At 41.6% G+C, this 24,321-nt stretch overlaps 1 long non-coding RNA gene across 2 annotated transcripts in view; it reads left to right on the top strand.

Annotated features, from left to right (window-relative positions):
* LOC148001382 (uncharacterized) overlaps positions 1-9,026 on the top strand; it is a 92,381-nt gene extending 83,355 nt beyond the window's left edge. For both annotated transcript variants that reach the window (XR_015637472.1, XR_015637471.1), the window contains exons 4-5: positions 2,653-2,766; positions 6,281-9,026. This is a non-coding gene — a long non-coding RNA (uncharacterized LOC148001382). The remainder of the gene's footprint in view (positions 1-2,652; positions 2,767-6,280) is intronic.
* Positions 9,027-24,321: the final 15,295 nt, after the last annotated feature.

The raw sequence follows: 24,321 nt of genomic DNA, 5'->3' as shown, positions 1-24,321 counted from the left end.
TTTTATCATTTTTAGGTATGTGTGGCACGTGCATACATGTTGTGTGTGTGTGTGTGTGTGTGTGTGTGTGTGTGTGTGTGTATACACATTTAGGTGCTCAAAAAACCTAGAGCTATCAGAGCCCTGTAGAACTAAAGTTACAAGTGGTTGTGAGACACTTTAATTATCTAGGAAACAGGCCTCTGAGGGATTAATTAATTAATTAGATTAGATTAGATTAATCTATGTAACTGTGAGTGGCCCCATATCACAGGCTGAAGATCAGTATTGAGTGGAATGGGGGAGAGTTCTCCGAGCACCAGAGTGCATCTCTCTAGGCTTCTTCACTGCAGGCACAGTATGACCGGCCACTGTAAGCTCTGGCTGCTGTGACTTCCCTGTCACAATGGACTGTGTCACCCAGCTGTGCACCCAAACAAGCCTGCTCCTCCTTGTTACTTTTGTCACAGTATGGATCACAGCAACAGATGAAGAAACTAATGTAGAAGTCAACATTGAAAGACACACACATGTGAATGGCATGTGGCCTTGGTATGATGCAATTCCATTTTTTCCTTTCCTCCATGAAGCTTCATTCCGAGAGTCAGCGAGTCTTAATTGAAGGGCATTTTCTGAATAGCTCATCAGCATTCCTCAAAAGTGTTGGGTTCATAATAAAAAAAAATCTAAAACATCTCAACCGAGGGGAATCCAGGGATACAAGAAGACCAGATGCTATGTCAGATTCTAGCTAGGTTCGTGGAACAGAAAATAGAGTATTGCTAAAGATTAAGGAAGATAGAATAAATTTATAACATTCAATTAATAGTGGAATGTCAATATTGGTTTGTTAATTATGACAAAATATCATACCTTTATCTACATGAGATATTAATAACAGGGAAATTAGATGTGGGGCATATGGGTGATTTCTGAATCATCTCTAGATTTCTGTAACTAGCACTTTAATTCCCTTACAACAACTACCAAGAATATTAGGTTAAAAGTAACTTGGGAGGCTGGAAAGACAACTTGGTAAAGGGTTTCTTTTGAAACCTAACTTTAATCTCCAAATCAACTGGAGAAAAGCTGGGCACACTTGTAATCCTAGTACTTGGGAGAAAGAAAGAGGGAGTTCCTTGAACTTTTGGCTAGTCAGTCAGTCTATTTGATGTGGGGAGTTCTGAGCCAGTGAAAACATAGGGTGAGTAATGCATCTGAGGAGGGACATAAGTGATGCTCTCTGTTTTTTTCATGAGTGTGTTTACAAGTAAACCCATCATAGGTGCGTTCACATATGTGGGCTTACACACTTGTGTGCACACACACACAGAGAGAGACAGAGACAGAGATATGCAGGAGAGAGAGAGGAAGAGGCAGAGAGGTAGAGGTAGAGAGAGGGGGGAGGGATAGGGAGAGGGAGGCAGGGAGAGAGGGAGGAGGAGAAGGAGGAGGAGGAAACTAAGACAAGGTTTTAATGGAGATCATGAAGTGATGCTAAATAAGTTGTGTAGAACTCTTCATTATGCTGTCTTCACCCATAAGAAGTCTCTAACACATGGCAGAAGGTGGCTGGAGTTCAAGGACCTTATGAAACAGACAAAATCCCCAGGAACAGCATCAGAATGGGGACAAGTGCCAAGAAGAAAAGGCTTTCATAACTGAGACATCATAGAAGGGCACAAGAACGCTGTACAAACAAAAGGACCAGGAGGAACAAATGGATGTAGTTGCGATCCTTCCATGTTTAAAGGATTTATGATTAATTTTTCAATTTATGTATATGAATGTTTGCCTACATGTGCACCATACCGTAGATCAGAAGAGGGTTCTGGGTCCCTGGAAAAGGAATTACAGGTGGTTTTCAGTCTTCCTAAGAATGCTGGGATTGGATCTCAGCTCCTCAGCAAGAACGAACAAGTGCTTTTAACCTGGAGATGTTTTTGAAGTCCCAGTGGTTTTTTTCCTTCAAATGTGTATGTGAATGTATGCTGCATTTGTGTATGGCCTGTGTGTATGCCGTGTGAGTGTGTGTGTGTGTGTGTGTGTGTGTGTGTGTGTGTGTGTGTGTGCGCCCACGCGTGTGCATGCAGAGATTAGAGGGGGGCTTCAGGGTTTCTGGAATAGGAGTTAGAGGTGCCGGGTCGTAAGCTACTTCACGTGGGTGCTGGGAAGTGTACAAGGGTCCTGGAAATGCAGGAAGAGCTCTTAATGAGACATCTCTCCAGCTCCTCTCTCATTTTTTAACCAGAGAAGCTAACTAGAAATCCAGTAGCTGCCTTTGGTTCTATCTGTTCATTTCTTTCCCACTCCTGTGCTGACCATTGGGTTAGTGCGTTTCCTTGAGCCTCCTCCAGACTGCTTGGTAAAGACCTCTTTCTTCATCCACACTACATACTAGCAGTTTACTAGCTCAGGCAGTGAAACTTAAATTCCTTGTGTCTTCAATTTCTCCTCTATGAAATAGGGATAAAATGAGGCACTAGCATGGGATTTTTCATGACTAAATTTGTTACCGTGAGGACAGAGTTTGAGAGGGAGCCTGGCACATAGCACTGTGCAAGTAGCAACCATTCACTTGGTAATAGTGTCTTTGTCTAATAGTGACTGTGTCTAGAATTACTTATAAAATTCTAAAGAGCAAAAGCAATGCATTTCATGTGTTTCCTTTAGCCTCAGTCCCTGCTGGTTTGATCCTACCCATTGGAACTGCACTGTTGTCAAGTGAATGTTTGCTGACATCAGCTCCTTTTGTCAGCTTCGAGCATCCCATGATGGTGAATACAGGTAATATGGTGGGAAGGGTATTTGAAAAATAAAATTACCTCAAAGCCTATCATTAACAAAACACATAGCTGGGGGGGGTGTCTCATTGTCCATGCAGAGGAAGGAAGGGGCGTTAAAATTAACCAATGGCTAGCAGATGAGACTGATTTATCAGTGAATAGCTCTCGGTAAGGAGGGTAGAGAAGTCATGTAGAGGAGCCACGGGAAAGACATCTACCATCCCAAGAATGATGTTAGGAGGCAGAGTGCTGCAGAGTTTGAGAAGGTAGGTAGTGGTGATGGGCAGCCAAGGTTTCCTTCCCTGACACTTGCCAGGGCTCTTCTGTGCCTCAGCCTCCTCATCTGAAAGGATGGGATAGAAACATCAATTTCTTCACCATGGGGCCACAAGCCAGCCCCAGTGAGCTAAGACCGGTGAGTTAATAAAGTGAAAGCATTTGCAGCAGTCCTGGCAATCAGGAAATTCCTAAGATGCCAGAGACTCCAGAGAGGTGAACTTTCCCATCTCCATCCTCATCCTCTCCTGCAGTCCATTTCTCAAACTCCTCCAGCATGGCAAACCAGCGCGCACCCCATCTGCACTTACAGGGAACTCTTCTTACTTCCCTGTCAGCGGTGCATATATCTCTTAGGTATCTTTAGCAACAACTCCATCATGCCACTGGGATCTGGATCGTTGTAGCATCAGCAGTCCTAATGACTTGAAGAGGTACCCATATAGTTGCAAGATTTCCCTTCTTTCTTTCCTCCACATCTTACCTCTGCCTGCTACTCAGAATGAACCAAGGGCTTCTTCTACCCAATGGCCCACCAGGATGCTGTAGTTAGCACTTCCCAATTTCAGCCTGACTCTAGAACCCCTGAGAATGTATTGAGGCTGGGCTAGGAGACTAACTTCACAGATGCGAAATGAATGCAGACTGTTTCCTCCACCTCCAAAGCTGTGGGCTCTGGAGCGTGTGTGTACCTGTCCCAGCCTGAAGCTATGTGTTCAGGTAGAAGAAACAACCTTGGAGGCATCTTCTGTTAAGCTTGCTTGCTGAATGGCCTGTGCAGTGTGCACAGCTTCTCCTCTCCCAGAGATCAACAGAATCGCTCACATGAACCTTCAGATTTTATGCAAGGACCCACACACAATTTCTGTTGAGTCACATTTTTGTCACTGGAAAAGGCCTGTGGGTTAGGCCTCTCAGAAGAAAGGGAAAGGCCGCTTTTGAACTAGGTTCTATTGGCTAATCTGTCATGGATCAGTCTTCATGCTGGCAACACATTTTCTAAGTAAATGGTTTCCTTTCAGGTCAGGGTTTTAGAGCCCGAGGCCACCATTGAAATGACAAGGATAGAGCTGGGATAATTATGCATCTAAAAAAAATGAGAAGTTTTGTTCCTAAAGTGTAGGATGTGGCTTAAAACAGACTCTACCACTTCTGACCACAGCTTGTATCTCTTTTTGCTTTTTTCTTTTTTTTGAACATTTCTTATGTGGAGAAAAAGACAAGTTCCATACAAAATGGGGGTACCAAATTCTGAGAATTGCCTGAGGTTAGCCATCTTGAATTCTTTGGCACAGTCTCAACATTTCTCCCAAGGCCAGGTAACAAGCTGATCCATGGTAGCTGAATCCTGAACATGAGGTCTCTATCAGATACACAGGCTGAAAGAAAATTCTGGGAAGAAACCAAAGTTGCAGCAATGGATGGAGCAGAAGAATAAAGGCCTCAGGGTGCAGCTTCCCATTGTCCCCTCAGAGGGTAGGATGGGCACGAGGCAGGCTGGGGGCTGTTTGTCATTTCTATCTAAGCATTCCTTCTTTTTAACTGTCACCACATGAGAGGAGAGAATGCTTTCTAACAGAACAATACATTCAAGATATTTCATGGAGGTTTAGAATATAAATAGACCCAAATGTGTCTTGATCTTCTTCAGAAAGATGCTCCAAGAGCTCTGGGTGATCCTATGAGTCATGCCACCGCCTCTGGACAGCAGGGCTTTGCTCTAATCACTCTTGACTCAGTGTGAGCCTAGGCTCTGGGGAATGAATTGATTAGGTTGAGGAGAGAAAAGACCTTGAGTCTGGGGAAGCAAGTCCCAAGGTAAAAGTCCTTTGGTCGATGTGCCTGAACCTTGAGTATAGAAAAATCTACCTGTCAGGGTCCAGCCTTGACACAGGATTGGAGTTCTCAACTGGAAACAGGGATATCTGGAAGGCGCATAATAAATAAACACAAACTACTTTTCAGGTACAAACTGACAGGCAATGTTCAAGGCTTAGAGTTACTCTCTCTTCTCTCTGCTCTCTCTCCCTCTCTCGCTCTCTCTCAGCTTGAGGCTTCACACACTCTGCATTCTCTTGCGCACTCTGCTCTTCTCCTGTGCTCCTTTCTTTTCTCGAACTTCCACACTCCCACACACCTCTGTGCATTTCCCTTTCACACACACACACATTCTTCACACACCTCACACACAAACTACACGCACTCTTCTTTCGCTTACACACACACTCTATTCACACCTCACATTCTCTCTTCACTCACTCTTCCCATGCTCTTCTCATGCTCTCACATTCTCTCCACTTGGTCTCCACTTGCTCTCTCACCTTTTTTTTGCCCCAGTCTTTTATTGATACTCCAAAAGCAGGTAGAAAAAAGATATTGTATAATCATTGCCAAATCAAATTCCAAAGATTAACCACATCCTACAAAGAATGAAGAATTACAATTGTTCCCCAAAGTTTCAAGCTTTCCCTATTCCCAGACCTGTGGACAAAATAATAATAATAATAATGGCAAACATTATCTAAACTTTAACTTTTGACTTATTATACTTCAGAACTCAGAGCTCCAAGGTCAGGTACTTGCATTTTCCTGTGAAGCTCTAAGGATAAATGACATGGGTTAAGCTGCCAGGCAATGGCCAGAAAGCATCAAGTTAACCCTTAACTCAGTGGTTCCGCTAGCATTCTGTTCCTTTACATTGCACACAATGGCTCTCCTAAGAGTCCCAGTGTTTTGACTTAATTTTACTGGTACATAATTTTATGTATTCTATACTTGCTTATTTGGAAACCACCCTCAATGTTGTGCAAAACTTATTTCATAACGTCAATAGTTTTTTCCTTTCTTGGGGCCCCAATGTTGGCTCTAATTCATTTTCTAATAATTTCTTCAAACTTTCATTGCCAGTCAAGCATTAATCTGGAACTACCAGTGTGTAATACATTGTTTCTAAGATGAGAACACACAGCATGTACCTGGGCCATTAGGGCTGTGCTGTGCTGTGCCCGTATGCCTCAATTTTTAATTGTTTAAGAATCATTACATCAAGGAACATCTAGTTTCACAGAATTCACCAGAGCAGAAGGAGAAAGAAATAGAAAAGTCAGATAGAATAGAATAATTATGCACACCAATGCCAACTGAAAGGCAGTCACACACAAATGAAATCTATACAGCTGTTGTCCAGGGCTAAGGTTAGGAGAAATGGGAACAACTGTTTTTTTTTCTTTTAAAAAAAGAGCTGCTGGTGAGAGAGAGACCCAACCACCTGGTCAGGTGGGCACTCCTGAGGCTGCAGAGCGGAAGAGACCACCAACACTGCCCACCCCTGCCCACATCCCTGGCCCAAGAGGAATCTGTATAAGGCCTCTGGGTTCCCGTGGGGGAGGGCCCAGGAGCGACAGGACCCCTGCCTGAGACACCGCCGGAACCTGAAGGAAACAGACCGGATAAACAGTTCTCTGCACCCAAATCCCGTGGGAGGGAGAGCTAAACCTACAGAGAGGCAGACACGCCTGGGAAACCAGAAGAGACTGCACTCTGCGCACATCCAGACGCCAGAGGAAAACACCAAATGCCATCTGGAACCCTGGTGCACTGAAGCTCCCGAAAGGGCCGGCGCATATCTTCCTGGTTGCTGCCGCTGCTGAGCCCGTGGGCAGCACCCCACGAGCGAATTTGAGCCTCGGGACCACAGGTAAGACCAAATTTTCTGCTGCAAGAAAGCTGCCTGGTGAACTCAAGACACAGGCCCACAGGAACAGCTGAAGACCTGTAGAGAGGAAAAACTACACGCCCGAAAGCAGAACTCTCTGTCCCCATAACTGACTGAAAGAGAGGAAAACAGGTCTACAGCACTCCTGACACACAGGCTTATAGGACAGTCTAGCCACTGTCAGAAATAGCAGAACAAAGTAACACTGGAGATAATCTGATGGCGAGAGGCAAGCGCAGGAACCCAAGCAACAGAAACCAAGACTACATGGCATCATCGGAGCACAATTCTCCCACCAAAACAAACATGGAATATCCAAACACACCAGAAAAGCAAGATCTAGTTTCAAAATCATATTTGATCATGATGCTGGAGGACTTCAAGAAAGACGTGAAGAACTCCCTTAGGGAAACACAGGAAAACATTAATAAACAAGTAGAAGCCTACAGAGAGGAATCGCAAAAATCCCTGAAAGAATTCCAGGAAAACACAATCAAACAGTTGAAGGAATTAAAAATGGAAATAGAAGCAATCAAGAAAGAACACATGGAAACAACCCTGGATATAGAAAACCAAAAGAAGAGACAAGGAGCTGTAGATACAAGCTTCACCAACAGAATACAAGAGATGGAAGAGAGAATCTCAGGAGCAGAAGATTCCATAGAAATCATTGACTCAACTGTCAAAGATAATGTAAAGCGGAAAAAGCTACTGGTCCAAAACATACAGGAAATCCAGGACTCAATGAGAAGATCAAACCTAAGGATAATAGGTATAGAAGAGAGTGAAGACTCCCAGCTCAGAGGACCAGTAAATATCTTCAACAAAATCATAGAAGAAAACTTCCCTAACCTAAAAAAAAGAGATACCCATAGGCATACAAGAAGCCAACAGAACTCCAAATAGATTGGACCAGAAAAGAACCACCTCCCGTCACATAATTGTCGAAACACCAAACGCACAAAATAAAGAAAGAATATTAAAAGCAGTAAGGGAAAAAAGTCAAGTAACATATAAAGGCAGACCTATCAGAATCACACCAGACTTCTTGCCAGAAAGATATTCCATGACAAAACCAAATTTACACAATATCTTTCTACAAATCCAGCACTACAAAGGATAATAAATGGTAAAGCCCAACATAAGGAGGCAAGCTATACCCTAGAAGAAGCAAGAAACTAATCGTCTTGGCAACAAAACAAAGAGAATGAAAGCACACAAACATAACCTCACATCCAAATATGAATATAACGGGAAGCAATAATCACTATTCCTTAATATCTCTCAACATCAATGGCCTCAACTCCCCAATAAAAAGAAATAGATTAACAAACTGGATACGCAACGAGGACCCTGCATTCTGCTGCCTACAGGAAACACACCTCAGAGACAAAGACAGACACTACCTCAGAGTGAAAGGCTGGAAAACAACTTTCCAAGCAAATGGTCAGAAGAAGCAAATAAAATCAATTTTCAACTAAAAGTCATCAAAAAAGATAAGGAAGGACACTTCATATTCATCAAAGGAAAAATCCACCAAGATGAACTCTCAATCCTAAATATCTATGCCCCAAATACAAGGGCACCTACATACGTAAAAGAAACCTTACTAAAGCTCAAAACACACATTGCACCTCACACAATAATAGTGGGAGATTTCAACACCCCACTCTCATCAATGGACAGATCATGGAAACAGAAATTAAAGAGAGATGTCGACAGACTAAGAGAAGTCATGAGCCAAATGGACTTAACGGATATTTGTAGAACATTCTATCCTAAAGCAAAAGGATATACCTTCTTCTCAGCTCCTCATGGTACTTTCTCCAAAATTGACCATATAATTGGTCAAAAAATGGGCCTCAACAGGTACAGAAAGATAGAAATAATCCCATGCGTGCTATCGGACCACCACGGTCTAAAACTGGTCTTCAATAACAATAAGGGAAGAATGCCCACATATACGTGGAAATTGAACAATGCTCTCCTCAATGATAACCTGGTCAAGGAAGAAATAAAGAAAGAAATTAAAAACTTTTTAGAATTTAATGAAAATGAAGGTACAACATACCCAAACTTATGGGACACAATGAAAGCTGTGCTAAGAGGAAAACTCATAGCGCTGAGTGCCTGCAGAAAGAAACAGGAAAGAGCATATGTCAGCAGCTTGACAGCACACCTAAAAGCTCTAGAACAAAAAGAAGCAAATACACCCAGGAGGAGTAGAAGGCAGGAAATAATCAAACTCAGAGCTGAAATCAACCAAGTAGAAACAAAAAGGACCATAGAAAGAATCAACAGAACCAAAAGTTGGTTCTTTGAGAAAATCAACAAGATAGATAAACCCTTAGCCAGACTAACGAGAGGACACAGAGAGTGCGTCCAAATTAACAAAATCAGAAATGAAAAGGGAGACATAACTACAGATTCAGAGGAAATTCAAAAAATCATCAGATCTTACTATAAAAACCTATATTCAACAAAACTTGAAAATCTTCAGGAAATGGACAATTTCCTAGACAGATAGCAGGTACCGAAGTTAAATCAGGAACAGATAAACCAGTTAAACAACCCCATAACTCCTAAGGAAATAGAAGCAGTCATTAAAGGTCTCCCAACCAAAAAGAGCCCAGGTCCAGACGGGTTTAGTGCAGAATTCTATCAAACCTTCATAGAAGACCTCATACCAATATTATCCAAACTATTCCACAAAATTGAAACAGATGGATCACTACCGAATACCTTCTACGAAGCTACAATTACTCTTATACCTAAACCACACAAAAACACAACAAAGAAAGAGAACTTCAGACCAATTTCCCTTATGAATATCGACGCAAAAATACTCAATAAAATTCTGGCAAACCGAATTCAAGAGCACATCAAAACAATCATCCACCATGATCAAGTAGGCTTCATCCCAGGCATGCAGGGATGGTTTAATATACGGAAAACCATCAACGTGATCCATTATATAAACAAACTGAAAGAACAGAACCACATGATCATTTCATTAGATGCTGAGAAAGCATTTGACAAAATTCAACACCCCTTCATGATAAAAGTCCTGGAAAGAATAGGAATTCAAGGCCCATACCTAAACATAGTAAAAGCCATATACAGCAAACCAGTTGCTAACATTAAACTAAATGGAGAGAAACTTGAAGCAATCCCACTAAAATCAGGGACTAGACGAGGCTGCCCACTCTCTCCCTACTTATTCAATATAGTTCTTGAAGTTCTAGCCAGAGCAATCAGACAACAAAAGGAGATCAAGGGGATACAGATCGGAAAAGAAGAGGTCAAAATATCACTATTTGCAGATGATATGATAGTATATTTAAGTGATCCCAAAAGTTCCACCAGAGAACTACTAAAGCTGATAAACAACTTCAGCAAAGTGGCTGGGTATAAAATTAACTCAAATAAATCAGTTGCCTTCCTCTATACAAAAGAGAAACAAGCCGAGAAAGAAATTAGGGAAACGACACCCTTCATAATAGACCCAAATAATATAAAGTACCTCGGTGTGACTTTAACCAAGCAAGTAAAAGATCTGTACAATAAGAACTTCAAGACACTGAGGAAAGAAATTGAAGAAGACCTCAGAAGATGGAAAGATCTCCCATGCTCATGGATTGGCAGGATTAATATAGTAAAAATGGCCATTTTACCAAAAGCAATCTACAGATTCAATGCAATCCCCATCAAAATACCAATCCAATTCTTCAAAGAGTTAGACAGAACAATTTGCAAATTCATCTGGAATAACAAAAAACCCAGGATAGCTAAAGCTATCCTCAACAATAAAAGGACTTCAGGGGGAATCACTATCCCTGAACTCAAGCAGTATTACAGAGCAATAGTGATAAAAACTGCATGGTATTGGTACAGAGACAGACAGATAGACCAATGGAATAGAATTGAAGACCCAGAAATGAACCCACACACCTATGGTCACTTGATTTTTGACAAAGGAGCTAAAACCATCAAATGGAAAAAAGATAGCATTTTCAGCAAATGGTGCTGGTTCAACTGGAGGGCAACATGTAGAAGAATGCAGATCGATCCATGCTTATCACCCTGTACAAAGCTTAAGTCCAAGTGGATCAAGGACCTCCACATCAAACCAGACACACTCAAACTAATAGAAGAAAAACTAGGGAAGCATCTGGAACACATGGGCACTGGAAAAAATTTCCTGAACAAAACACCAATGGCTTATGCTCTAAGATCAAGAATCGACAAATAGGATCTCATAAAACTGCAAAGCTTCTGTAAGGCAGAGGACACTGTGGTTAGGACAAAACGGCAACCAACAGATTGGGAAAAGATCTTTACCAATCCTACAACAGATAGAGGGCTTATATCCAAAATATACAAAGAACTCAAGAAGTTAGACTGCAGGGAGACAAATAACCCTATTAAAAATGGGGTTCAGAGCTAAACAAAGAATTCACAGCTGAGGAATGCCGAATGGCTGAGAAACACCTAAAGAAATGTTCAACATCTTTAGTCATAAGGGAAATGCAAATCAAAACAACCCTGAGATTTCACCTCACACCAGTGAGAATGGCTAAGATCAAAAACTCAGGAGACAGCAAATGCTGGGGAGGATGTGGAGAAAGAGGAACACTCCTCCATTGTTGGTGGGATTGCAGACTGGTACAACCATTCTGGAAATCAGTCTCGAGGTTCCTCAGAAAATTGGACATTGAACTGCCTGAGGATCCAGCTATACCTCTCTTGGGCATATACCCGAAAGATGCCTCAACATATAAAAGAGACACGTGCTCCACTATGTTCATCGCAGCCTTATTTATAATTGCCAGAAGCTGGAAAGAACCCAGATGCCCTTCAACAGAGGAATGGATACAGAAAATGTGGTACATCTACACAATGGAATATTACTCAGCTATCAAAAACAACGAGTTTATGAAATTCGTAGGCAAATGGTTGGAACTGGAAAATATCATCCAGAGTGAGCTAACCCAATCACAGAAAGATATACATGGTATGCACTCATTGATAAGTGGCTATTAGCCCAAATGCTTGAATTACCCTAGATCCCTAGAACAAACGAAACTCAAGACGGATGATCAAAATGTGAATGCTTCACTCCTTCTTTAAATGAGGAAATAGAATATCCTTGGCAGGGAAGGGAGAGGCAAAGATTAAAACAGAGACTGAAGGAACACCCATTCAGAGCCTGCCCCACATGTGGCCCATACATATACAGCCACCCAATTAGACAAGATGGATGAAGCAAAGAAGTGCAGACCGACAGGAGCCGGATGTAGATCGCTCCTGAGAGACATAGCCAGAATACAGCAAATACAGAGGCGAATGCCAGCAGAAAACCACTGAACTGAGAATAGGACCCCCGTTGAAGTAATCAGAGAAAGAACTGGAAGAGCTTGAAGGGGCTCGAGACCCCAAAAGTACAACAATGCCAAGCAACCAGAGCTTCCAGGGACTAAGCCACTACCTAAAGACTATACATGGACTGACCCTGGACTCTGACCTCATAGGTAGCAATGAATATCCTAGTAAGAGCACCAGTGGAAGGGGAAGCCCTGGGTCCTGCTAAGACTGAACCCCCAGTGAACTAGACTGTTGGGGGGAGGGTGGCAATGGGGGGAGGGTTGGGAGGGGAACACCCATAAGGAAGGGGAGTGGGGAGGGGAATGTTTGCCCAGAAACCGGGAAAGGGAATAACACTCGAAATGTATATAAGCAATACTCAAGTTAATAAAAAAAAAAAAAAAGAGCTGCCATGGACTACTGAGATGCCTCCATCCTCGCCTAGTACAGACAGTCCCTGTCATGCTATGCTATTCCCAGCATCACCTACCAGAAACAACAAGGTCATGCCACAGCTGACTCCTCAGCTGGCTTCTCTCCAGCTGCCAGTGATTCTTGTACTTTTTGTTAATGGACCACACCAGCTGGTCATCCTGATTGTTCTGGGCATTGGAGTAGCCTTCCACTTATTTTTCATTATATAAATATGCAGCCTCTCTTGAAATCAAACCTGATTTTGATAAAGTTCAATCAACCATTCATTCTACACCCATCATATATTAGCTACCATTCCTTTTTTTCTACCAGTCATTTGGGACTTTTTAAAAAAATGGAATTTGAACTTTTTGTTTTTGAGACTTGTTTTTATGATGTTAAGATCCTTGACTCCCTCGTTATTTCTCCAAAGGAAAAGGTTTAATGTGTATTTGAGTGTTTTTTTCTCTTTCTAGTAACCTTTAACCTTATAAATAAATCATTTACTGAACCCCTATATTGAATTAATTGCACAGATTTTAAACATCTACGGAAGTTTCATGTTGGACACATGGGAACTTATGAAAGATGCCATGGTGTATGTAAACTGGCTAAATTATGTTTATGGAGGCCATCTTTAATCATGGTGGTGAAGCCAGGTGTGATTGTAAAATGTTTCCAACTTTCCCTTGCCTCAGTCTTGACATCCGCACAAGGGAATAGTTAGGTTGGCTCAATGGTGCTAACATTTCTTATAATGAAATATCTTCTTCATTCTTTGGCCCTCTCATTGAATCTGTTTATGTGAAGGATTTGCTCCCAAAGTCCTTTGTCCTATAATGTTGCACCCTGAGCTTTAAAATGTCTGACTCATTTTCAGTCTGTAGCATAAAAGCTACCTCCCCAGAGAGGCCTTTCTACATCATCTGTCTGAGTCACCTTGCCTTCCTGATTGACTCAAATATTTACTCCCCATATCTCCATCAGTGTCTCAGTCACTGCCAGGGCTCACAAACCTGAAGGATGCCTGTTTCTGGATGTACTAAATGAATACTTAAAAACATCTTAAAACTTTATTTTTGTTTTCAGTGCTTGGGTATTTTGCATGCACAGATGTCTGCACGCAGTCTGTTACAGTGACTGTGGAAGCTGGAAGAGAGCGTCTGATCTTCTAGGACTACAGTTACAGACAGTTGCGAGCCACCACGTAGGTGCTGGGAATCAAATGGATTGCATTGGAAGAGCAACTGGTGGCTCTTAACCATTGAGCCATCTTTCCATCAAAAGTGTTTTTGTCATGCAAAGTTAACTGTACTCACACATACTTTGATATAGTAGGGCTTAATGTCTTAATCACACAGACTTTAGAAATGTGAGAGTTGAATGGGTGATATGACATTTTTGCTTCTTGTTAATCTGGCATAAGTCTTCCTGACTTGAGACCCAGGAGAAGGGCTGACTATGGTGTGCAGGCAGCTTACTCTGCTGCCTTTGAGCTGTTCGACAGCCTTTGGTATGCAGGGCTCAGGGACCATATCTGAAGGAGAAGTTACTGGAAGAGCTCATGGGTTCCTTATGGCAAGTGATCAGTTGGGTTGACTTACTGTCCATTCCATTCCATCAGGGCACGAGGAGAAGAAACTAGAATTTTGCAAGGGAAAGTCTCACGGCAATACTTTAGGTCAGAAATTAGCTATTTTCTTTACTTGCAGAGAAAATTTTCACAACTTAGAAATTATCAATGCATAGCAAAGCACAACAATCCTTATTGCAAAGTGTCCTGGCCTTATATTTCAGTGAGCATTTCCCACATATTCACCACAAGGCCTGCAGTGCCACAGAAAAGTTTCTGCTCACAACTTCCTTCCTGCAACTTCAAAGCACCCACGGGTGATCTCCATACACAGACTTTAGAATGACACACTACAATCCTAAGCCAGGGCATATTGGATTTATCCAAAAATATCTGCCGTTCTAGATAAACACCTCAGAGTTGTCATCATACAGTTCGATTTTCAAGTCATGCCTGCAGGAAGTTATTAACCCTTTAAAGGTTGGATCCTGAAATGTAAGCCACATGGTTTGACCATCATGCACACATCATAGGCAAACTTTATGAAATACTGATTAAAATCATCACTAGTAAAGAAGACTACATATCAACATTAGGAAAAGCATTAAACTCTACTTGAGAGCAAGTCATTTTCTCAAGGCAAATTTTTATTTTTGATGGACAAAAACTAACACATAATCGAGTGGGTTTTATTTGTAGTACATGGTCTGGAGAAATGAAGGGGCTTTCCTGGTAAAATCCTGAGCTCTAATCAGTGTTTACCCAGAGTTTGGCAGTGTTAGCAATAGTTTACTTACCTCTGTGCCCTTTGTACACAGAGAAAGTGCAAAGGAAGTTGCTAAGCAACCCCAGAAGCACACGATATTTTTTTGTTGTGGTAATCTAGAACTTCACGTGTTCCAGGCAAGCACAGAACACACTGGTAAAGAAACATTTACAACTCACGTTGTAGACAAATGGGTAATTAAAAAAGTAATGTCTAATGTAATGGATAATATCATTCAATAAAATATAAGTTTTTATGATAAAATATGCCCATACATGGCAATCACAAATGGTGGGGATGTCGATCTATTTTGTACAAGTTTACAGTTTAATGAGGAACTTAGGTATCCTTGTCAGCTACATTTCTCACTTCATTCCCATCTCTCAAAGAACAGCATTGTTTACCAGTGTTCCACTTAAAAAGGAATGTATTACTTACTTCATTAATTTAGATGTGTGTAAGAAACGTACCCGTGTGCCGTTCCTTTGATGAATTTGACCTATAATTTGATTATATAAGAAAACATCTCTGCAGGGGCTCCCTGAAGAAGCAGGAAGGATCATGGGAGACCAGGAACACAAATAGCTAATGGTGAAGCTCTCTGCAGGGATGGGGGCTGGAGGGAAGGGGTTGTTAATGAAAAAAAAAAGAGAGAAGGGAGAAGAGTTTCATCTAAAATGAGAAACGAGAAGAGAGGAAAACAGCTGCATTTATATATGATGGCACGATTTGCTTCCATTTATGGGTATAATGGGAAAAATAACTTGAACACTGGGGTTAAAATTGGGTTGAACTAAAAAGAATCCAGCTGGATAAAATGGCATCTCTGAACTGAAATATAAGGCAGTCTGGAAACGACATTAAAAAATGAAGAAAATGGTCATACTTCAGGATGGATGATTGCTCTGTGACCGGAAGAGCCTGGAGTACCTGTTCATTTAAACTTCACCCGTTTCTAGCCTTTCAGAGTTCACAGTGGCTTCAGTTTAGGGGTCTCGCTGTGCACGAAGTGTGGGGCTGAGCTGGCTCCATTGGCTTCTGCCACAGCTTTCCTAAGTCCCAGCTGTGCAGTGGCTCTGTGTGAGTTGGAGCCCAGGATCTTCTTCCCCTCCTTCTCCAGCACTCAATCAAATGTAGCCTCACAGTTTCAGTGAGCCCAACCAAAACTTAAGCACCAGTCACTGTCCCTTCTTTTTCTTCAAATTTCTTACCCATCCGGTCTTTAAAAATGTCTCTAACCTAAGTGCATCTTCCCTTCTCTACTCCCAACCTGCTACTCGAAGCCATAGACATTGGTCTTCCTTTAATGCCCCGATCATAAGCTTCCTTTAATGTTCCTTCCACATCCAATGTTCTACTAGCAACTCGAAGCGTTCCTACAAGACTTCATCGACTTGAAAACCAAGCCTGTTGAGATGCTAAAGCCGGCCTTGCAAAATATCCTGCTCACACTCTACCCAGGAACCCTGTTCCATACTCCCTCTCTCCACCACAGTAAGTCATGGTCTGTCACTCAGTCATATGACTTCCCCACTGAACATGTATACAGTATTTATCCATGGGCATCATGAATTCCAAGGCTCCTTTAGGCAATATCACTAGTCTTCCCAAATTGTATATTACATACGTGTGGATTATGCAACCTTGGCCCCCTATCTCCCTTTCAATATCCACATACCTGTTCTTAAAACATTGTCCGGCCTCTTTCATCACCCGCTCTGCTGAACTGAAATTCAAAGAGAAACATAGAGCATCTTGGTACTCTGCCTCTTGTCTTTTCAGAAGCAAGGCAGCTATGGGGTAGATGTGCACTCCTCCTTCCAGTGGATTCAGTCTAACCTCACCTATGGGGTACCAGTGCTGGGGAGATTAGGTGCCCTGTACTATACGTCAATTTCCCCCTACAGAGTCTATTTCATATATTGTATAATACACAGCAGTATTATGCCTCTGTCCCCTCTTCTATGTAACTAGTTTCCTCTTACTGCACCTTCTTTTTATTCTTTGAGAAACTGGGCAAAGACAGTATGCTTTATGGGTCTGGGTGAATGAAATGAATTATTGTTCATTAAGCAACTGAAATGGTGCATAGAGCTTGGGAATTCCTGCATCAGTGTGGATTTTGTTGTTGCTGTTGGTTCATGATGAGTGCTCATTAAATACACATTGAAAGAAAGGACAAGCATGCTTTGCTGGTGTTAGCTTAAACACCATTTCTTCCAGTGAAAGCCAGGCTCAACTAGATTCTTTTCTATTAGCCCAACTGTTATCTTACTGTCTGGAGTCTCTTTCCCTGACCAGCAAATACTCTGCAAGCCACTTCTGTTTGCTACCCAGGAAAATGTCTTCACCCAATGAGCAGCATGTGAAGCCAACCAAGGTGAAGGACCAGATGAAAGAACTCAGCAGAAAGACTGAAGGGCCTTGTGGAGTGTGCCCAAGAAGTCGTGTGTCCCAGGAATGCAGAACACTAGAGTTCAAGCTTCAAGTTAAATGTTTGTGGACCATAGCAAATGTTTGGTAAACCAGGTACAGCCACATGAGAGAGCTAATAATAAACCAGAGCAATTAAATTAGTTTGAATGTCTCCACAACTTTTAAGTTAGCCACTAATCTTTGGTTCTGCTACTTAATGACCAAACGATCTTAGGGATCACACTTAGCATCTTTGAATATCACTTTCCCTATCTGTAAGATGGGCACATTATCAACTATCTCTGAATTGTGGTAAACACCATATGAGAAAATGTGTGTAGTGCATTTTTTTATAAAGATATAGTGTGGAATTCTTAAATCTATTTCTATCATCTTTGCCTCTGCTCAAGTGACAAAGAAAGAAGAGGAGGAAGAGGAGGAGAAGGAGAAAAGGAAAATGGGAAAGGAAAGGTATATGAGAGAAAAAAGAGGTTACAGATGAAATAGAAACACACAACAGAAATCAAAGTGACTTGGAGGACTGAGTGAGTCACAAGATCAAGGGGTAGAGTCAGAGAACGCTGAGGGGAGCAAGCCTGAGACGCTCGACCAGACTCCAGACATGGGCTGTGCTTTGCAACGATCCAAACTGCCAGAGGATGAGATGGTGGTCCCACCCAAAACATAAGATTTGTTGGAAACCGAGCCGCACATTTACTACATATGTGTGGGGGACTAGGTTCAGCCCATGTATGTTCAGCCATGTTGGTGGTTCAGACTCTCCAGGTTAGTTGACCATGTTGGTCTTCCTGTGAAGTTTCTATCCCTTCAGCACTTGATCCTTCCCGCAACTCTTCCCCTAGTTTTACCCACTGTTTGGCTATAGGTCTCAGCATCCCTCTGAGTCAGCGGAGCCTCTTCGAGAACAGCCTTGTAGAGTCCTGTATGTAAGCATGTAGGTCCTGAAAAACTGGAGCAGGGGATATCCCCCAAACTATTGCCTCTCTGTGCAATGTTTTTCTAGATGGACTGCTTTATCTGACCTCAGTGGGAGAGAATAAATCTAGCCCCACAGAGACTTGATGTGCCAAGGTGGGAGGGAAGCTGGGTCGGCTTCCACTGTCTCAGAGGAGAAGGGTATGGGGGATGAGGTGAACAGGAGGGGGCAACAAGCAGGATGTAAAGTGAATTATAAATAAATAAATAAATTAATTAATTAATTTTGTTTGAAAGTCCAAAAAAAACAAGCCTGGCATGTTTCTCAGTGCTAGAAGATAGCCCTTGCCTACTGGCTGAGCCATCTCTCCAGCCCTAGATTTCATGGCTATTTTGTCTTCTTTTGGCCAACATGTACAGGAAATTGGAATATTTATCTTTCTAGAAAAGGAATTGCTCAGGGAGCGACTATAGATACAGACACTGGACTATGTAGAAGTTTTCACAATGAAAAACCTGTGGTGTCTAAAGACTCCTCCAGTGAGGCATCCAGATTTCACTCATGAGGAGGGCTTCCACTCTGTTGCAAGATCAGACATGAAGGATCACTTGATACTTGAAAAAAAAACCCTGAAACATAGACCAGCTTGGGAAAAAAAAGGATCATAAGAAAAAAACCTGGAAGGAACAAGACAGAAGAGGAGGCAAGAGATTTTAAAATGTTACTGGCAATCTTGTTAGGGATATAAGTCAACATGAACCAATAAAAAGAAGAGGAAGAATCTAACAAAGGAGTACAAAGAAAAAATAATTAGTGGGGTTGGAGAGATGGTTCAGTGGTTAAGAGCACTAACTGCTCTTCTAGAGGGCCCAGGGCTCAATTCCCAGCCCCCACGTGGTGGCTCAAAACAGTCTATAACTCAAATTCTATGGTACTAATGCCCTCTTCTGGCCTCCAAAAGCACTTGGGCATTGGTTCACAGACACAAATGCAGATAGAACACCCACAGACATAAAGAATTTATATAAAAAATTAATGACTGAAATACAATTTAATTAGAAAGATGGGTGACAATGTAAAGAAATTCTAAGACAAAAATTTAAACAAGGGTGAACATTATAATAGAAGAGGTGAAATGAGAGAATGGAAGCCACAAAGAAGTCACCCAAGGAATTTCTCCAGAGAGACATTTCTCTGTGGCTTGAGTCCTTTTTCTTATCTCCACTACGGTGATTCAAATTGACCTATAGAACTTTTAGGCTGTTCTTGAAAATGAGATGTACCCTGAGTATCTACAAAGAAATAAAGAGCCCCACTAGACACATTTGATGCCAGAAGATTCTGAGGAACGAATGATTGGCAAGATATCAGTCTTGAACGAGCCATCTTGCTGTCAAACTTGAGCATTGACTGAAGCCACTTTCCAAGGGACTTAAGTTTTCTCTCCTACATATCTGTTCTTACAATGCTTTTAGAAGGTATATTTCAGCAAAACAAGAGAGTAAGATATGGCAGAGGGACTGGATACTGGGTGTCAGGAACACAAAGTCCATCAGAGCTAGTAAGAGATTATGTTTGTGTTTCCAGGCACACCGGGTGTTTCGGAAATCCAAAGCCAGGCAGAGCCCAGTAGATCCTAAGAGCTGAGGAGACAAAGCTGGAGTCAAAGCAGCTAATGAAAGTGTAAAGTGTTGCACTGAGAACAGTCTGAGACTTAACGAAGGGTAGCGTGCACTTTTGAGAAATCATTGGAAGGCGATCCTACTCCTGCACGAGTGCTGTAAAACCTAGACAGCACAGGTCAATCACTAAATAGGACCTTTCGATGCAATCATGTCGTGTGGTTTACACATGGGATGTCTGTGTCTCATAGTGGCATAATTCGATGCAGTGTTTTACAGCAAAATTTGACTTTTTAAGGAAGTTGTACCACAATAATGATAAAAGTAAAATATAGTAAATACATAGACCAGCAACAGTCATTTGTTATTCTTTTAAAGCTTATGTACCATGCAAAATGGTATATGCTAGGGCTTCCCATGGATTGGCTAAGTAGTAAGTTTGTTTATATCAGGATTGTGACAACCATTATTTTATTATGGTGGCTGCAGTGTTATTAGGCCATAGGAACTTTTCAATGCTCCATTATCAGCTGTGGAACCACGGTTGCAGTTGTGGTCCGTGACATCATGTTGTTCCATGCAATGTAACTATAGCTGTGTATTGATGCTGGTCTCTGTCAGAATGCATGGCTCGGAGAAAACTTGTCAAGACCAGGGATTAAAGCGAGCCAGAAGAATGAGATGTCTAAAAGTTCCTGGGGAATGGGATTAGTATCTGTTCCTAGCAGCCAAGAAGCAAGAACCCATAAACCACAAGACATTTGCAATTAAAAGTATTGACTTGAAAGGAGGGATGATTAACTCTCTCTGTTCTCCATTCAAATATCATTTGGCCTGCAAGTAGGTCAGAAGATTACGAGAATCACAGTCAACCGAAATTGTTCTGGACATAAGAGAGGTAATTGAATGAGTTAAAAAGCTTTTTAAATAAATAATTATATGCATATCTCACCTCTCCAAAAAGCTAAAAGAAAGGATGAACATGCTAAACAGAGGCTAAAAGGAGAATTTGAAGCATCAACTCAAATGTTCTGGAGATGGGTATTGAAACACAGGGGATGAAAGTGTAGTGGATGTGATCTGCAGATTAGACACTAAATCCTTGCTCAGAGATAACCTGGACTATATGCTAGCTACACCGTGCTTTTAAAATCCCAGAGGAAACAGTTCTTCTGCCTTAACTCTCACGTATAGCGGCTTGGACATTCTAGCCACACTACCGGTGAGCTAATTAAGAACACATGTGGTGTTGCAGTTGCGAAAGCTGGCACATCCTTCATCAAACTCAAGTCCTTTCAAGGCATACAGATAAATGGTACCTGTTTAATGATGGTTAGTGGATGCTCATTAACTTGTCATGAATAAATCCCCTCCTGAAATACACACATGCCATAGTTTAACCTTCTTTGTGTTATAGATATGAGAGTCTAATGAGAAAAAACTCAGGAGTTGGACGTTCGATTTTCAATATTTCTCAGTCAATATCTATTGACTGAGTTCCAGGCATGCATGAAGTTCTGAGGACCCAGTGGCAAATAAAGACATGGTAACAGTTTTATAGAGCTCAAAATGTGATGGTGGGAGACAGGATATTCAAATTACGATATTATAGAATGTAGAGATTAGGAAGGGCAGGTTCTACAGGACTGGGACAGGCCTTATGTCATTCTTCGAGTGAGAAATATTAAATCGCCATTCCCATAGCCACGTGACAAGCTTTGCTTACTGAATGCTTTCTGTCAGCTAGATATAAAGAATGTCACCATCCATGTGTCTTTTGGTTGTGGGAGTCATGTTTTGTTTTGTTTTGTTTTAATCTCACTCAGGTCTTCATTGTCCGAGTACTTTCTGATCATCTCTGTACACTTCTCTGCAGTGTCTCCATCCCTTACTGTCTTTTTTTTTATCTTTATTAACTTGGGTATTTCTTATTTATATTTCTTTTTTATTTATTTATTTTTTTATTAACTTGAATATTTCTTATTTACATTTCGAGTGTTATTCCCTTTCCCGGTTTCCGGGCAAACATCCCCCAATCCCTCCCCCTCCCCTTCTTTATGGGTGTTCCCCTCCCCATCCTCCCCCCATTGCCGCCCTCCCCCCAACAATCTAGTTCACTGGGGGTTCAGTCTTAGCAGGACCAAGGGCTTCCCCTTCCACTGGTGCTCTTACTAGGATATTCATTGCTTCCTATGAGGTCAGAGTCCAGGGTCAGTCCATGTATAGTCTTTAGGTAGTGGCTTAGTCCCTGGAAGCTCTGGTTGCTTGGCATTGTTGTTCATAAGGGGTCTCGAGCCCATTCAAGCTCTTCCAGTTCTTTCTCTGATTCCTTCAACAGGGGTCCTATTCTCAATTCAGTGGTTTGCTGCTGGTATTCGCCTCTGTATTTGCGATATTCTGGCTGTGTCTCTCAGGAGCGATCTACATCCGGTTCCTGTCAGCCTGCCCTTCTTTGCTTCATCCATCTTGTCTAATTGGATGGCTGTATATGTATGGGCCACATGTGGGGCAGGCTCTGAATGGGTGTTCCTTCTGTGTCTGTTTTAATCTTTTCCTCTCTATTCCCTGCCAAGGGTATTCTTGTCCCCTTTTAAAGAAGGAGTGAAGCATTCACATTTTGATCATCCGTCTTGAGTTTCATTTGTTCTAGGCATCTAGGGTAATTCAAGCATTTGGGCTAATAGCCACTTATCAATGAGTGCATACCATGTATGTCTTTCTGTGATTGGGTTAGCTCACTCAGGATGATATTTTCCAGTTCCAACCATTTGCCTATGAATTTCATAAAGTCATTGTTTTTGATAGCTGAGTAATATTCCATTGTGTAGATGTACCACATTTTCTGTATCCATTCCTCTGTTGAAGGGCATCTGAGTTCTTTCCAGCTTCTGGCTATTATAAATAAGGCTGCTGTGAACATAGTGGAGCATGTGTCTTTTTTATATGTTGGGGCCTCTTTTGGGTATATGCCCAAGAGAGGTATAGCTGGATCCTCAGGCAGTTCAATGTCCAATTTTCTGAGGAACCTCCAGACTGATTTCCAGAATGGTTGTACCAGTCTGCAATCCCACCAACAATGGAGGAGTGTTCCTCTTTCTCCACATCCTCGCCAGCATTTGCTGTCACCTGTGTTTTTGATCTTAGCCATTCTCACTGGTGTGAGGTGAAATCTCACATCCCTTACTGTCTTAAATTGCTGCCGAATTATCATCATCTTATTTGGTTCATGGATCTGTCTCCCTGTCTTGCTAAGAACAACTGGGGATAACCAAGTAAACTGATGTCTGCTTCCTTCTCACCTCCTCCATGGCAACACATCTCTGCAGTTTTGCATGTAGGTGTACTGAAGAGAGTCCCCATGTTGGATTGCAAGCATGGCCCCTCTGCACCAGACCGTGTCTACACTCCATCACCTCATGCTATTGTTCTATCCGATTTTCTTTCCCCAGTTTGGTGTTTTATTTTATTTTTTTATCAAAGGGTCTTGTGATGTAATAGTCTTCTATAATCAGTGGTCCCCCTGCCTAAGCCCCTTCCAAGTGCTTGTGATTACAGATATCTTTCACCATGCCTGGACTTACTATTTTCCTTCCAGCTTCTTTTGTCTGCTTCCTTTCAGCATTCAACTTTGTTCAAACTGCTGCCATCATGGAAAACTCTCCTTTGGGTTCACCAGATCTGTCCTTTCTTGTCATCATCTACCTAGGACCTGGTCACCCTTTCTATGTTTTTTTTTTTTTTTTGTCTCTCTAGACCTTCAATATGTATATAGTAAACTAAACCCAATGAAACACAGTTTTCTTTACCATAGTTTCTATACTGTGGCAGCTGTTAACACGGTTGTAATAGACACGTTTTCTTCTTGTCTGTTCCATACAGTCCCCTTGTCTAGTCCTCTTCTATTTTAGGGAGGGCATAAATATTTTAATAATACTCATGGTTTTGTGTTAAAGCTATTTTCTTCTCTATTCAAAAGGTTTTAGCAGATATTTGACTTCTGATTATTCATACAATGAATGTGTGAATACATTTGTTTACAGGCCAAAGACCACATTAGACACTGCCTTCAGAAGTCTTCACACTGCTGAGGTGATTGGGGTCATGTCAGTGAGGTCCATGACTGAGTCTTTTTCTTTCTTAGCCTTTACATACATCCCTATATACTAAAGAAAATTTCTGTTTTTGATTTTTTTCCAGATTATGCTGGCAGTTAGAGATCTATTTCATTCTCTTAATTATGCAGTTAAAGATTGTGATTAAACTAGACTTTTTTTTATATGTATCACAATCCAAAGATTCTTCTTCTATCCAGAAGCTACTACTGTTGACTCGGTAGAAATACTTCTAGACCTTTATGTACATTTATATCCAACTCTAATACTCTCCTGTTGCTGCAGTGACAGATTACTTCGAATCTAGTAGCTCAGAATTACATGATTATGTTCTGCGACAGTTCTAGAACCCAGTTCAGTGT

This window comes from Rattus norvegicus, chromosome 14, assembly GCF_021556685.1.
Source record: "Rattus norvegicus strain SHRSP/BbbUtx chromosome 14, alternate assembly SHRSP_T2T, whole genome shotgun sequence".
Lineage (NCBI taxonomy): Eukaryota > Metazoa > Chordata > Mammalia > Rodentia > Muridae > Rattus > Rattus norvegicus.
Note: the sequence above shows the minus strand (reverse complement) of the source record. Positions and strands in the feature narration are given on the sequence as shown.